Here is a 14905-nt window from a genome sequence, read left to right as displayed (position 1 = left end):
TTAAAATCAGCACTATAGGCAGAGCAAAGGTAAGACACCCACACCATCATGTTTTCTCCTTTTGCTAAAGCAAGAAGTTGGCACCCAAGGAAGCCCTCATTGGCATTCCTGCTCTTACTCAGTGTTCTCATTTTAAAGACAAGGAAAATGATGCATAGGGAAGTTGAATAACTTGTCTATAGCAGTTTGTGACAACACCAGGACTAGAAACTAAGTCTTTTAACTTTCCATCCAATATCTTTCTGGCCCATCCTGCCTCTCTAGAAAGTTCCTTTGAATTGTGTGCAGCACAAGTTGTGTGACTAACACAGCCTCTTTGGTAGACTAGTGGTGGCAGATCCAGCCTCCTATCAGTGCCTAATCACTCTGCCTTTGTTGCATTTGAGATAAGTACATTCTCATGGGTGCCAGGTCTGTTCCTTTACAAGTCTCAAGTTAAAGGCTGGGACTATTGGTCCCAATTCTTTCGGTCACTTTTCACTGGACTCACAGAGCATTTAACAGAACTTTCCTTGTAGAGAAGGAAACAACTTTCAGTTGTAGAAAATTGGGCTTTTATTCCTTTTTATTTCTACAGCAGGATAATCCCTCAAGTTTTACACTAAGGATCATTATTCATATCCATATTTGTATCATCAAATAACTGACTTAGTTGTCATTCATTTGTACAGGGGTAGCTGTTTTTATGTCAGTGCCAGGGATTATGAATTTACTACACTGAAATTATAGACATAAACAAGAAATAGGATTCATCCACTTCAGCATTCTTTTTTTCCTGTTCATCTAGATGTTGGTTTGGCTGCTGCAGACGTATAACCACAAGATGGGTCTAAAGCATGTACAGTTGTGAGACTGCCCCTGTGTGGTAGGTGAATAGTTGGCTCTGTGTACCAGAGTACTGCTACAAAGCCAAAGCTATTCTGAGTATGCCTGTAGAAACTAATGGAATTAAGTTGTAATATTTTTTTTTCTTTTTTTTTGGTACCGGGGATCAAACTCGGGTCCTTGCACTTGTGCAGCAGGCGGGGAAACCACTGAGCTAAAACCCCGGCCCTAGGTTGTAATATTAAAGGAACTGATGTATTTTGAAAAGTCAGGATAAAATAATTGAAGCTTCAAAAGCAGAAGTTAATAATCATTGGGGAAGGGATAGAAGATTTATAGACTACTTTGCTTGCTGCTTTGAATTGAGATCAAATGAAATAATAACAACGGAAATACTTTGTGGAATATGACAAGTTTTATATAAATGTATATATTGTTAAGTTTCATTACAAAATGAATATAATATCATAAATTGCTTTATCTTTGTATCAAATAGCCATTCCATAGTTGACAGTTTGAATTCAAAATCAGCAAGAGAATCCAGTCTTTCACAGTATGTTGAATTGGTCAACTATTGGAAAAATAGCCCTGCATGTAGCCACAAAATATTAGCAACATACATTTATTTTCGCATGTATCTGTGTGGTTCTATTGATCTGGGCAGGGCATCCTGACCATGGGTCAGGGGCTTGCAGATTGACATAGCAAGAAGAGTAAATATAGGGAAGGAAAAATATTTGAGTGAACTCTTTCAGTTTAGCATATATACATACAATCAAAAGCATTAATAAGAGCAATGGGTTAAGTAATTAGAAACACAATATAAAATGAATCTCAACAACATAAATAAAACTTAACATTAACATAAATTACTTATAAATAACATATTAATAAAATTATAGCATTATATAAATATAAACAATACCATTTCTTAAACATGTACATAATCAAACAGCATCAAATTTAAATAAAAATACTCTTGCTGAACATATTAAAATGGTTATTTGTGGGGAAGGAAGAAATAAGTGGTTATGGCAAAGATACAAGGAACTGTATTTTTAAAAAAATCATCAAATCAAACTCTCACCACTAAAGAAATATTTGCAATTTTGATACACAGGCCACTCATTAATTCTGATTTAAGGCCAACAAAATGATGGTCTATTTAAACAGAAAACATTTGTGATTGAAGTTTCACTTTATTAATAGGAACCAAGAAAAAATTAGTTTATTTATTCAGGGGCTCTAGACTGTGATGCCAGTTTGCCTGTAAGTATTCATAATTAGGTAAGTGAGTTTTTTCCTATATTTTATTTTACATTATATAATTCTTCAAATTTTACAGATTATTTTCATATAACTCAACTCATCTAATCCTCATAACAATGGTCTATAAATAGCAAGTCAGGGACAGACTGAGAAACCAAAATTTAGGGAGGCTAAGTAATTAACTTCAGCTTTCACAGTATCTTTCTCATTGTTCTTATTAAAAGGCTAAATAAAATCATTTAGCCTTAAGAAATACACATATTGGGCCCAACTACCAGAACTTCTAAGTCCAGGTGAAGTGGTTGATTTTATGTGGTCCCTGACTGGTCAGTGGGTGCTGAGATTAAGCATTATTTCTAGGTCTGGCTATGAGGGTGTTTTGGGATGGTTAGCACTTGGATTGGTAGTTTCAGTAAAGCATTGCCATCTCTTGAGTGGGTGAGCATTATTCAATCCTTTGATGGCCTTAATAGGACCAAAGGTGGTAGAAGAAGGAATTCAACCCTTTTTCCTTTTTCTCCTTTCGGAGCTGCTGTATTCCTCATCTCATTTCCTCTGGTCCTTAAGATAACTTTTATACAATTATCTCCCCTGATTCTCAAGGCTTCAGACATAGGTTGAATTATACCACTAAGTTTCATGAATCTTTAGATTGAAGACAGTAGATTGTAGAACTTCTCAACCTCCATAGACAAGATCCAATACACCATTCATTATCTATCTATCTATCTATCTATCTATCTATCTATCTATCTATCCATCCATCTATAGCCACACGGAACACCATTCCTTGCTGAACTGAACTGTGTAGGAACAGCCAAAATGCACACAAAAATATACCTCAGATATCTACTGAGCACTTCAGTTCATGATAAGTTATGAGCTAAGATTCTGACATCTCCATCCACAGCCAAACTTATGATATTTTTAAAAGTAAAATACAACTGTTGTTTTAATGTTTAAGTAATAATTCTATATTCCTAAACCCTTCAGATCTCCTTGACATCTTATCCTGAAAAAGCTGCAAAATAATCAAATGATGGGAACACCCCATGTGAACTTTCAGGAACTAGGGGGGCTCAAATCACATTTTAGCACCTGTGTTTCATACAGACTTCAGTTATTTATGATTTAGGAATAAACCAAGAAAAAAATCATCACTGAACTTAACAGAAGCCTGCAATCTTACCCATTTTAAAAGAAGAACAGTTCTTGAAGAATGGGCTACTGCCACTATCAAATTAAATGTGATTCTTTTCAAAATGCAAGAAGTAGGTTATATGAGTTGTGAATTTTCCAATTGGGGGTAGCAACTGGCTCTATTATAGTAATTTAGAACTAATATTAAGATTGAAAATGCTGAAATGTAAAGGTATTTTGAGCATTTCAGTTGCACCAGCATTATACCTGAAATTACTCTGTAAAATAACAAAAGAAAAAATGCAAAACTCTTTAGCCTGTGTTATTGTTTAGTGACTCAGCCTCATAAAACAAAGGCAATAAATCTTTGCAATTAAAAAGAGCTTAATGGTCGAAACATCCTCAGGAGGTATAGCAAAAGCAAAAGAATAATTGTAAAGAGTGATACAGATGACTGTGATTATTAACTTTTAATATTTAAAGATATTTATTTTGAGATTTGAAATTAAATTGCTATATTAATCCATGCTAGAAGTTTCAAGGAGTTTTTATACAACATATTCCACAAGTTTCTTTTGTCTTTGATCTCTATCTTTTACTTTCCATAATAGGTAAAATTCTTGAAGTGATAGGTATAGAGAAGGACTTTCTGAACAGAATACTGGTTATGCAGAAAATAGTATGGGGAATCAACAGATGGTATCATATCGAGTTAAAAAGCTGCAAAGCAAAAGAAACAACTGGCATAGTGAAAAGAAAACCAAAAAATTGGGAAATATTTTCCATTTATTACTTGATGACTAATATCTATAATATATAAAGAACAAAACTTAGACCCCCCAAATAAAAGACCCAATTGAAAAAATGGGCAAATGAAATTAATAGACACTTCACAGAAGAAATACAAATGACCAATAAATACGTGAAGAAATACTCAATATCACTGGCCATTAGAGAAATGAAAATTGAAACAACACTGAGATACCACCTCATATCAGAAAGAATGGTCATCATCAAGAAATTAAATTATAAATGCTGGCAAAGTTGCAAGAGAAAATGAATCCTTCTACATTGTTCCTGGAAATGTAATCTAGTACAGACACTATGGAAATCAATAGGTAGTTTCCTCAAAAACCTAGAGCTAAAAATTCCATTTGACCCAGCTATTCCTTTTTAAGTATCTTCCAGAGAGTTAAAGACATATTACAGTGATAATGTTTATAGCAGGACAATTCATAATGGCTAAATCTTGGAAGTGGCCTATATGTCCATCATATGAATGGATAAAGAAAATGTACTATTTATATGCAATGGAGTAATATTCTGCTGTAAAGAAAGATAAATGAGTGATTTGTAGGAAAATGGATGCACCTTGAGATCATAATATTACATGAAATAAATCAGACATACAAGTTTAAATACAACATAGTTTCTCTTATATATAAAGCAAAATTATAAATAAAGAGAAAAAAAAAGATAATTAATAGAAAGTTGAGAGATAGATCTTTTTAAAAAGGGATCAAGAAGGGGATCAAAAGATGGAGGAACGCAAGAAGGAGGGTAGGGAAAGAAGATGAAAAAAGGAATTAAGATGTATTATGTACATGTAGCAACTCCACACTCAGAATGCAAATATTATGTACTGCAAATGTGTAGTAATAAAAATATTGGAGAAAAAAATGCCCTGCCCTCCTGCTATGTAATGAAGATAGGCCACTAAATAGCTGCAAAGCCCTTGGGAAATGTGATGCAGAGATGGAGATCTACTGAGGAGAGAGGACAAATGTCAATGAGTTTGATAAGATCTGGATTCTTTAGTTCCAAAGGATCATGGAGTGGCCCCTGGTATATTGATAGATACTACACAGAATCAGGTAGAAGTTGCTCTTCCTTCATCCCTTCACACTCCTCATGTCCTTCCAATTAGTTATACAGTTGTAAATAAAATAATTGCAAGTGCTATCTCTCTTTCAATCTTTTCAGGAATTTATACATTTAACTGTATTTTGAAAACAAATAAAATGAATTGAAAAGTTTAAAAAAAAAACCATGAATTCATCATCCACATTTCTCAATGTCTGACATTGTCCTGTTCTTCCTGTGTGTATACATATCTATGTATCTCTAGGCTGATACTTAAGTATTTAAAATTGGTACTATTAAATTGCTGAAACTTTTGACAATTGTTCATTTTCCTTTAAGAATATGAAGATTTCCTTAAATAATCATAGAATATCAAATTTATGAAATTTAACTTGGATCCAATAGTATGAGCTAATACATAGTCCAAGTCAAATATGTTAATTTTCAAAATAATGTCTTTCTTAGACATTTTTCCTTTTTAGTATCTAATTCAGGTCTATGTATTGTATTTAGCCATTATGCTGCTTAGTATCCTTTAGTATAGGACAGTTGCTAAGCTATTAATGTCTTTTGACACATGAGAATATATGATGATTCATATATACAATTATCTTAGTATCTTTTTCCCCTATGATTTACTCAGGTTATCTTATTTTGACAAGAATAACACAGAAGACTAAAATAATAGCAATGTATTTAGCTTACAATAACATGAGCTGATAGTTTGGACCAGGCTTAGTTGGGCACTTCTGGCTGACTTCCCTTATGTGTCTTCCCTTGTGTGCCATCAGTTGCCCAGTTGGCTGGGACTGACTGGGCCAACTGGTCCAGGTTGGTGTCAGCTGAGATGGCTCTAAATAGTCACCTAGATGTCCCCCCAAAGCCTCACGTGGTCATAGGTGGGGCTTTTCAGAGGTGGCTGGATGTCGAGTGTGTGATACTGGGATTAAATGTATGATGCTGGGATTAAGGGTGTGTGTTTACTAAATTAGTCCACTAATTGGTTTGGCATAGTTCTGGGTGTGGATAATGGGAAGGCCCACCCTGGGTATGAGTGCTACCCACCCTAAGTGTGTGTAACCTGGATGAACTATAAAGGACAGAAAGAGGGGTATTTCTATCACTGCTTCTTCTTTGCTACTTCATTGCTTTGCTGCCTTCTATGCACCATGAACTATTTCTCCTCTGTGATGCTCCTCTGCCATACCACACTGTCTTAGAACCAGGCAACTATGAACCAGGACCTCTACAAACTGTGAGCTACAATAAACCTTTCCTCCATTATCTTTCAATATTGAGTATTTTGTCTCAGCAATGAAAAAAGTAACTATGATGCCACCCATCCTCCATAGGCTGGTCTGAGCTTGTCACAAGGCAGCTGTCCAGGGTATTAAAAGAATAAATGGAAATATGCTAATCTTGAGATCCTGGTTTGGAACTTGTACATCATCATTCCCATCACATTGTGTTGGTCATTGCAAATTATAAGTCCACGGGTAAGTGAAGGAGTGAAGAATCAGACTCTGCTTTCTGATAGGAGAGTTGCAATGTCATATTGCAAAGCATGGGATACAGGGACTAGGAGGAGAATTATTGTTAGATGCAATTGATCACAGAGAGTTATCACTTTCCAAGTTTATAGGGTTTTTTTAAGGGGGTAGTATTCATTAACGAAAGAGGTCATAGCATATGATTCACTATCCCTATAAGTAACCTCTTTGGATCCACTTTCACACAATACCAGGAGTAGAATTTCTGCTGGTTGAGAAACATTCAATGTCTACTAAGTTTTCCAAAGAACCCAAACACCTGAACACATCACTTCATTTTGAGTTCTTTATTCACATTAATATATTGTTACTGATTTAACTGTCATTTTTCCATCCACACTGATTACCTTCAAGTACATATGTTCTTCTTTAGAGGCGGTCTAGTGGAAAAGAGGTAGGTTCTTTCTTTGAAGTAATATTATGTTGTTTCACATCTTGTCATATTATTCCATGGGATTTTGTTGAATTAGGGCAAAGACAAATAACTATGGTCTTCTTGGACTTTTTAAAATACTGTAGCAGATTTAAAATCTTAGCAGAGCCAAGGCTCCCCAAGGAGGGCTGGTGGAGTCAGTACTGCACTTTCATAAAAAGGAAATAAAAAAATATCAAAAAATATGTTTCTGTAATTCCATGTGGCCTTCCAGGTCACTGATTCAATGGAGACCAGAGTGTGAACATCAAGAAGGGAAGACCCTTCCAATCTCATGGCAGAGGAAAGATGTCAAACTGGTTAGTCACAGTGCAAGCTGGTGGGAATCTCTTTGAGCAGCTGGGCCTAGGAGGTGTTGAGGAAATAAGAAAAACATGTATAGAATCTAATGTGTCTGTCTTTGAAGTTTTGAAATGATAGCTATCAAAAAGTTCTACAAAACTAAGGATAAGAATTTGAGAACTTCTTCTGGGTTTGTTAAAGCAGTTAGGTTTTATCTGGAAGCCCTAAAAATCAGCACAATACATATAAACAGTGGCTTTTTCTCTCTGTAGGCAAAATTTGATAAAAGACATCTCAGATATATGTGGTGAGATATTTATATAAACTTTTGTTCTCTTTAGAACTATTTTTGCACTCTTTTGTGAACATACCCTAAGCTTTTGCATACTTTTATTTCAAAATGTCATGTGGCTTTAATTTCTTAGCAGGATCTTGAATAATCTTTAAGCCTGAGAACACAGGAAGTAATTTTTAATGATACAGCATTTAGATCATGTTCAAGTGTTTAAGCGCCTTGTTTTTATCGGTAAAGTCTGTTAGTGAAAGTCTAATAACTATTGCCCATTTAGACTTTTCTAGTAATTTATTCATGATGCATTTTATACTTTATGTAATTTAATGTATTCACAAATCTACAACAACCAATGTAAAGGCAGGTCTCTAAAGAATTTGAGGCTCTAGTTTTCTGAATTGAAGCATCAAATAGTTCAAATTTTAAAGTGTTCCCCCCAAAAATAATAACAGCATCTCTATAGATAGCCCCCACTCAATACAATTACAGTGCAACAGTAGTCAAGGTATTTGTCTTATCTCTGTAAAACAATATACATGAAGTGAGAGAACATGATATTTAGAACATAACCATTTTATTGTGTTACTGAAGTAAAAATGGCTCTCTCAGCATTGTTCATGAGACTCTGACCACTGACTCTCAAATTATGTCAAATTTTTATTCAGGAGAAATACTAGCAATCCTAGAAATACTTGCCTATCTCTATTTCCTTCATTTATAATGATAATTAATCAACATACTTTTCAGATAAGATCAGTTGAGGCACTAAAATTTAAAAAGAGTCAATAGTCCCAGGATACATGAAATAGAACATTTTGAGTTCTGTATCAAGAGCTCAAAAATTGAACTTCTTGGAAAAGTGATATTTCCATCCTACTTCAACCATTGCAAGAAGCCTCATTTTGACACTGAACTGCACTCTGCAAACTCTTGGGCTAGCTCTCTGGACTACATATTATTTTGTTTATTGAAATTGTGTAGTGGCCATTTAACTAAACAAGTCAAATCATTCTATGCAATGTAAAGGAACAAAAGCAAATGGAACCATCAAACATACTTACTCTGGCAGTACTTCCTCATCTGCTGTTATAGTACTTGATTTAGTTGAATAACTACAGTTGACTCGTTATTGCACAATTATTTTCTTATTTGTTTCTCATGAGCCCAGCTTTATTGGAAAAGCAGTCCTTTCATTCAACAAATGAGTCTCTTTACTATTTTAAAGTTATTGACATTGAAATTACAAAGAGGAATTGGGCTAAGTCCATTCTTCAAGAATTTTGATTCAAGGAAAAATGTAGGAACCAAGTTTCACTGTCATGTGGTAGGTACATAACAGAAGCACACACAGCATGTTATAGGAGACTAGAAGGCAACAACTTATATTAGTCTTTGAGGTCAGGCGGGACTCCCTTGAAAAGAGTATGAATTAATTTTGAAAGGGCATGTGGGATTGACTCAGGAAGAACAAAGGGAAGAGCAGATCAAGTAATGTGAGAAAAACATGGAAGAAGTGTGGGGAGAGGAATAATTATAAGTAGGTCATTTGAACCATAAATCAGCACAAGGAAAATGGCAGATGGAATCAGAAAGATGATCACACCTTATTTCTTCCTACAACTCACACTGTAGGAATTAGTGATTCTAATTCTCTCATGTTCTTTTCTAATTCCTTCACCAAATGACAAGGCCTTTAATGTTGCTGCACTCTTACTATAGTAAGCTTCTGGATCTTTTCTCCTTTTTTACAATGTTCCTTCCTCTCCAGAGGAATTTGCTCAAGCCAGCCCAGATCAATCTAGCAGTTTATCTCTATTCAGGAAAAGCCTTTCTAATTCTAGGTCTTAACCCTAATCAAATTGTTCCTATAATTCGTGTTCCAGCAGTAATCCACACAATTGTTCTCTGCTCCAAGTTGGATGAGATTCCAACTAATTTAAGGACTCCATTGTGCAAAAAATTAAAGTAGATACATAAATCTTTACACCTGTATCCCCCGCACCCTTCCATCTCCCTGCTTCTCTTTCCTTTCTATTGTACTATCCACAGAAATTTCCATGTACAGATAGTCATTGGAGTATTATTAATTATCATGGAAAATTAGAAACAGGATAATGGTTGAATATACTACAATAAACTCACATTTATAAACTCATATTTAATAAACATATAAAACAAGTTTTCTAATATTGTACTAAGACACGAAAACTTCCCATGGTGCATACTCAATTGAACAAGCTACGCTACAGTTTTCAAAACACACACACACACATACACATGCACATACATACACAGAAAGCAAAAGACTACAAGGTAAAAGTTATTTCCATAATTTATACATGGGTTCTCTGAATGGTTTTGTCAGTGGTATTTTTTATTTCTTTTTGTATTTTTCTGTATTTTACAATTTTTATTCACTGTGAAATATTGCATTTAATTACTTTCATTTCTAAAAATACTGTAAAATAGCAGAAAGTTATTAGGGAAAAATCTAACAGTGTCAGAGAACAGAAGGATTTGGCGAGTACTTAGTGACTTGGTCGCTACTATCTTAGAAATTAGGACCCCACTCAAGCCCAGATTTCCCTCCCTTCCTGTTCTAAATATTTAATTCTTTCATTACACTTTGTCGTCTCCTCCTTTCTCTTAATGAAGCTATAAGTTGAAAAGGAAATTGCTTTAAAAGCACCTTCTGGCCATAGAAGAATATTTTTAAGGCCGAACAATTGTGTCAAGTTTTTCTGCTTATTAAGCCAAAGTTTCAATGTGCTTCAGAGAGTAACCCAGAATTTAAGTTTTACTATAAAATAGGTGAATATATACATAAATCAATACATATGCATAAAACTACTTCAGATCTCTGTGAAATATTACCAGGTCTAAAAAACGTGGCATCAATCCAAATACAGTGGAAGTTATTAATACTGTTCTTCAGATTTTTCTCCCTTGCAAAGACATGGGTGTGCCCTTGTAATTAACGGAAATAACAAATTTAAAAGCCATTCTGGATTTTTTCTGCCATTCAAGATTGGAATAATTTAATAATTATTAATTAACTAATAATTTAATTTGGGTTTCTATTGGACACCAACACATTCTTGGACCAGCTTCCTGAGACTATGGACCTTTGGGGTTTAAACTTTGGAAATGAACAACTGACATTTTGTCCTGGAAGTACACCAGCAGACAAGAGTAGACCTGCCTTGGAAGGTAGTGGAATTAGGATCTTGGTATTCTTTGAACTTCAGTGGATAGAAGCATTTAGTGCCAGTGTCCTCTATTTGAAGGTGTTGTTTCTGCTTGCCAGTGTCTTATCATGATGCCATCTTAGGCCACTTTCAGCTGTAGGCCACCTCTTTCCTTCCTCAGTGCCTTCTTGTTTCAACATTGATTCCCTGAATGACCTTGTCTCTCTCACTATTCACTGACTCTCTGAACTATTTTTTTTCTTTTTAAGTTTGACAGATTTAATAACTTTCAAATATAATTCTCATCATTTTTCCTTTCCCTTCTTTCCTTTCCCCTGCCCCTCCCACTACCCCTACCCCTTTGGACCTTTTCTTCCTATTTTGCATTATCGATTATTCATTCTAATCATTGGTACATTTTAGGTATGCAATATAATGACATTCATCATTGGAAATTTGCACCTTTACATAGTCTCTCTTGGTTCTTATTTTTCACCCTTGCCCAGCCCTCCCTTCAACCCCTTCATTCCTATTTACAAAGATTTTGTTCCTATTTTTCCATTTTCTCATATTAATTCCATTCCCTTCTATCCTTTCCCCTAGCCCTCCCACTTTCTTCCCCTTTGCCCCTTTTCTTCCTATTTCACATTACCTATTATACATTTAGTCCTTATTTACACTTTCAATTTCTCACACCAGAGAAACTATTTGGTATTTATACAGGTGTGTCCTATTTATTTCACTTAAGAGTATTGCCTCAATGTGCATCCACTTAGCTATAAATGTCTCTAATTTCTCAATTTTTATGGCTGAGTAGTACTCCATTTTATTAAAAACACCACATTTTCTTTATCCAGTCTCCAGTTGATGGGCATTTGGGCTGTTTCCAAGTTTTAGCTATCACAAACTGTGCTGCTATGAACATGGGCACACATATATCACTGTGGTATGATTCTTTTAATTTTGGGGGGAAGATCCCCAGCAGTGGAATAGTGGGGTCAAATGGGACTTCCAGTCCTAGTTCTTTGAGGTATCTCCATACTGATTTCCACAGTGCTTGTACCAGTCTACACTCCCACCAGCAGCGGAGCAGGGTTCCTCTTTCCCCACAGCCCCGCCAGCATTTCTTATTGGTTGATTTCATGATAGCAGCCATTCTTTCTGGAATGAGGTGGAATCTCAGCGTTGTTTTCATTTGCATCTCTCGAATGACCAGTGATGTTGAACATTTTTTCATGTATTTATTTGCTATTTCTACTTCTTTGTATGAAAAATCTCTGTTCATTTCAGATGCCCATTTTTGGATTGGGTCTTTAAATTTGGGAGGTCTGCTCTTTTTAAATTCTTTATAGATTCAAGATAGTAGACCTTTGTCTGAGGAAGAGCAGGTGAAGATGTTTTCCCACATTGTGGGTTGTCTCTTCACACTGCTGGTGGGTTCTCTTGCTGTGCAGAAGCCTTTTAATAAGAAGAGATCCCACTTATTGATTGTTTGTGCTAGTTCACAGACAACTGAGGTTTTGTTCATAAAATCTTTTCCTACACCGATGTCTTCAAGGGTTCTACCTAACATCTGTTCCAACTGGTTCAGACTTTCTATTTTAATATTTAGATCTTTAATCCATTTTGATTTTAGTTTAGTGCATGGTGAGAGATACAGGTCTAGTTTTAATCTTTGGCAAGTTGAAGCCCAATTTTTCCAGCACCATTTATTAAAGAGGCTATCTTTCCTCAAGTGAGGGTGTTTGGCTCCTTTATCGAAGATGAGATGGCTGAGTGTGTCTGGCATTGTTTCTGCATCTTCTAATCTGTTCCACTGGTCTTCAAGTCTGTTTCTTTGCCAGTACCATGCTGTTTTTATCACAGTATCCTTGTTATATAGTTGCAGGTTGGGGATTGTGATACCCCTCCCATGTCTCTGTTACCTAGAATTGCTTTTGCTATTCTGGGTCTCTTCTTGTTCCAAATGAATTTTTGGATGGTTTTCTCAAGGTCTATGAAGTATGCTGCTGGGATCTCAATTGGAATTGCATTGAATCTATGTAGCAGTTTTGGAAGTATGGCCATTTTCACTATATTAATCCTTCCTACCCAGCAGAAGGGAATGTCTGTCCATTTTCTGATATCATCTTCAATCTCTCTTTTCAGAGTGCCATAGTTTTCAGAGAAGAGGTCTTTGATTTCTTTCCTTAGGTTGATTCCTAGGTATTTCAGCTTTTTGGATGCTATTGTGAAAGGAATTATTTGCCCTATTTCTCTCTCAGTGAGTCTGTCATTTGTGTAGAGGAAAGCTATTGATTTTTGTGTATTGACCTTGTAACCAGCTACTTGAGTGAATTTGGTTATTAAGTCTAGAAGACTTTTGGTGGAGTTCTTGGGGTCTTCTATATAGAGTATCATGTCACCTGCAAATAATGACAATTTGACTTCTTCATTACCTATCTTTATTCCTTTTATTTCTTTCTCTTGTCTAATTGCTGTGGCTAATGTTTCCAGAACTATATTGAACAAGAGTGGTGATAGTGGACACCCCTGTCTTGTTCCTGATTTTAGTGTGAAGGATTTCAGTTTTTGACCATTTAGTATGATATTTCTGCCATTATTTCTGTGAAGAGATCTTTTTATGTCATTTGCACTCTCTCCTGTTTCTTCACTGACTCCAGTCAGTCTTATGTTATTCTTCTTTGCATCATCTAGAAGCTGCTGGATTGATTTCTCATGTTCCCTTATAATTTTGAAGCAATTTTTCTTTTCCTGGTCACTAATTGCAGTCTTATCTTCTATATCTGAAATTCTGTCCTCACATTGGCTCATTCTGCTGTGTAGACTTTCAATGGAGTTTTTAATCTCCTGGAAATCTATTTGCATCTGTTTTATGGATTCCATTTGTTTCCTATGCTGGGATTCCATCAAGTTCCTGAGCTCCCCTCTAGATTTATTAATCATGTCTTGCACTAGGGGCACAATTTCTCCTGTTATCTGAGAAATTATTTCTGATTTCATTTTTTCCAGATCCCTTTTTGTTGCCAGTTCAGTGGGTCCAGGTGGTTGAGTATCAGAGTGTTTCATCTCATTTCCCTTTGGGGTTGCTGTAGGTGATCTGGAAGTCTGGTTTTGAGACTTATTTACGTGTTTTCTCATTTCTACTAGGGGGTGGGTGCTGTTGGTGCCTGCAGGGATTACCTCCTCTGAGCTGGGAGAGGTGGGGCAGGGGCCGGGAGCAGCGGTAGGGATGGTGGCCCAAAAGCCCTTTCCTGTGGGCTGGGAGCAGCGGGAGGGTTGAAGGCCAGGAATCCCCTTCCTCTGGTCCAGGAGCAGTGGGATGGTGGCTCAGAAACCCTTCCATCTGGGCCAGGAGCAATGGGAGGGATGGTGGCCCAGAAGTCTCTTCCTCTGGGCCAGGAGCCGTGGGACAGAAGGTGGCCCAAAAGCCCTTTCCTCTCGGCTGGGAGCAGCCAGAGGGATGATGGCCAGGAAGCCCCTTCCTCTGGACCAGGAGCAGTGGGACGGTGGCTCAGAAACCCCTACCTCTGGGGCGGGAGCAGCAGGACTCAGTACCGTGGTCTGGTGGTCTGGTGTCCTCTGCATCTTTGTAGCGTGGATCAAGTGGCCATACAGAGCTCTCTGAACTTTTAATACTGGAAGGAATGGTGATCAGCTAACCAGAGCTCTTAATATATTTCTAGTGAACTTCCTTTACTAAGTACATTTGACATCTCACTTTGCTACCTGGAAATTCAGCCAGGATGCCCAGTCTCCCATCAGAAAGTTCACTTCTTTTAACTACTAGAATTTAAGATTTTTTTTTTATTAACATAGCTTTTTCTTCCTACCTCATCTCAGAAATTCTCAGATAATCCTCCCTCCCAAATGGTATGGTATCATTGCTATGGAGAATCATTGCTCTAATCCAATTCCATAATTTTACAGATTAAAAATTCATCCAAAGTTTATAATTTGCTCAAGATTAAACCACTAGTTAGGAAAAATACAGAACTAGAGTTGTCTTGTTCTCAAATGGGACCTTCATATCTGAGCTGGATTAAGAACTTAGGCATCTTTT

Source organism: Heterocephalus glaber, unplaced genomic scaffold, assembly GCF_053883595.1.
Source record: "Heterocephalus glaber isolate CG9 unplaced genomic scaffold, H.glaber_assembly_v1.0 deba00001532, whole genome shotgun sequence".
Lineage (NCBI taxonomy): Eukaryota > Metazoa > Chordata > Mammalia > Rodentia > Bathyergidae > Heterocephalus > Heterocephalus glaber.
The sequence above is the reverse complement of the archived record's forward strand: the minus strand, read 5'-3'. Positions refer to the sequence as shown.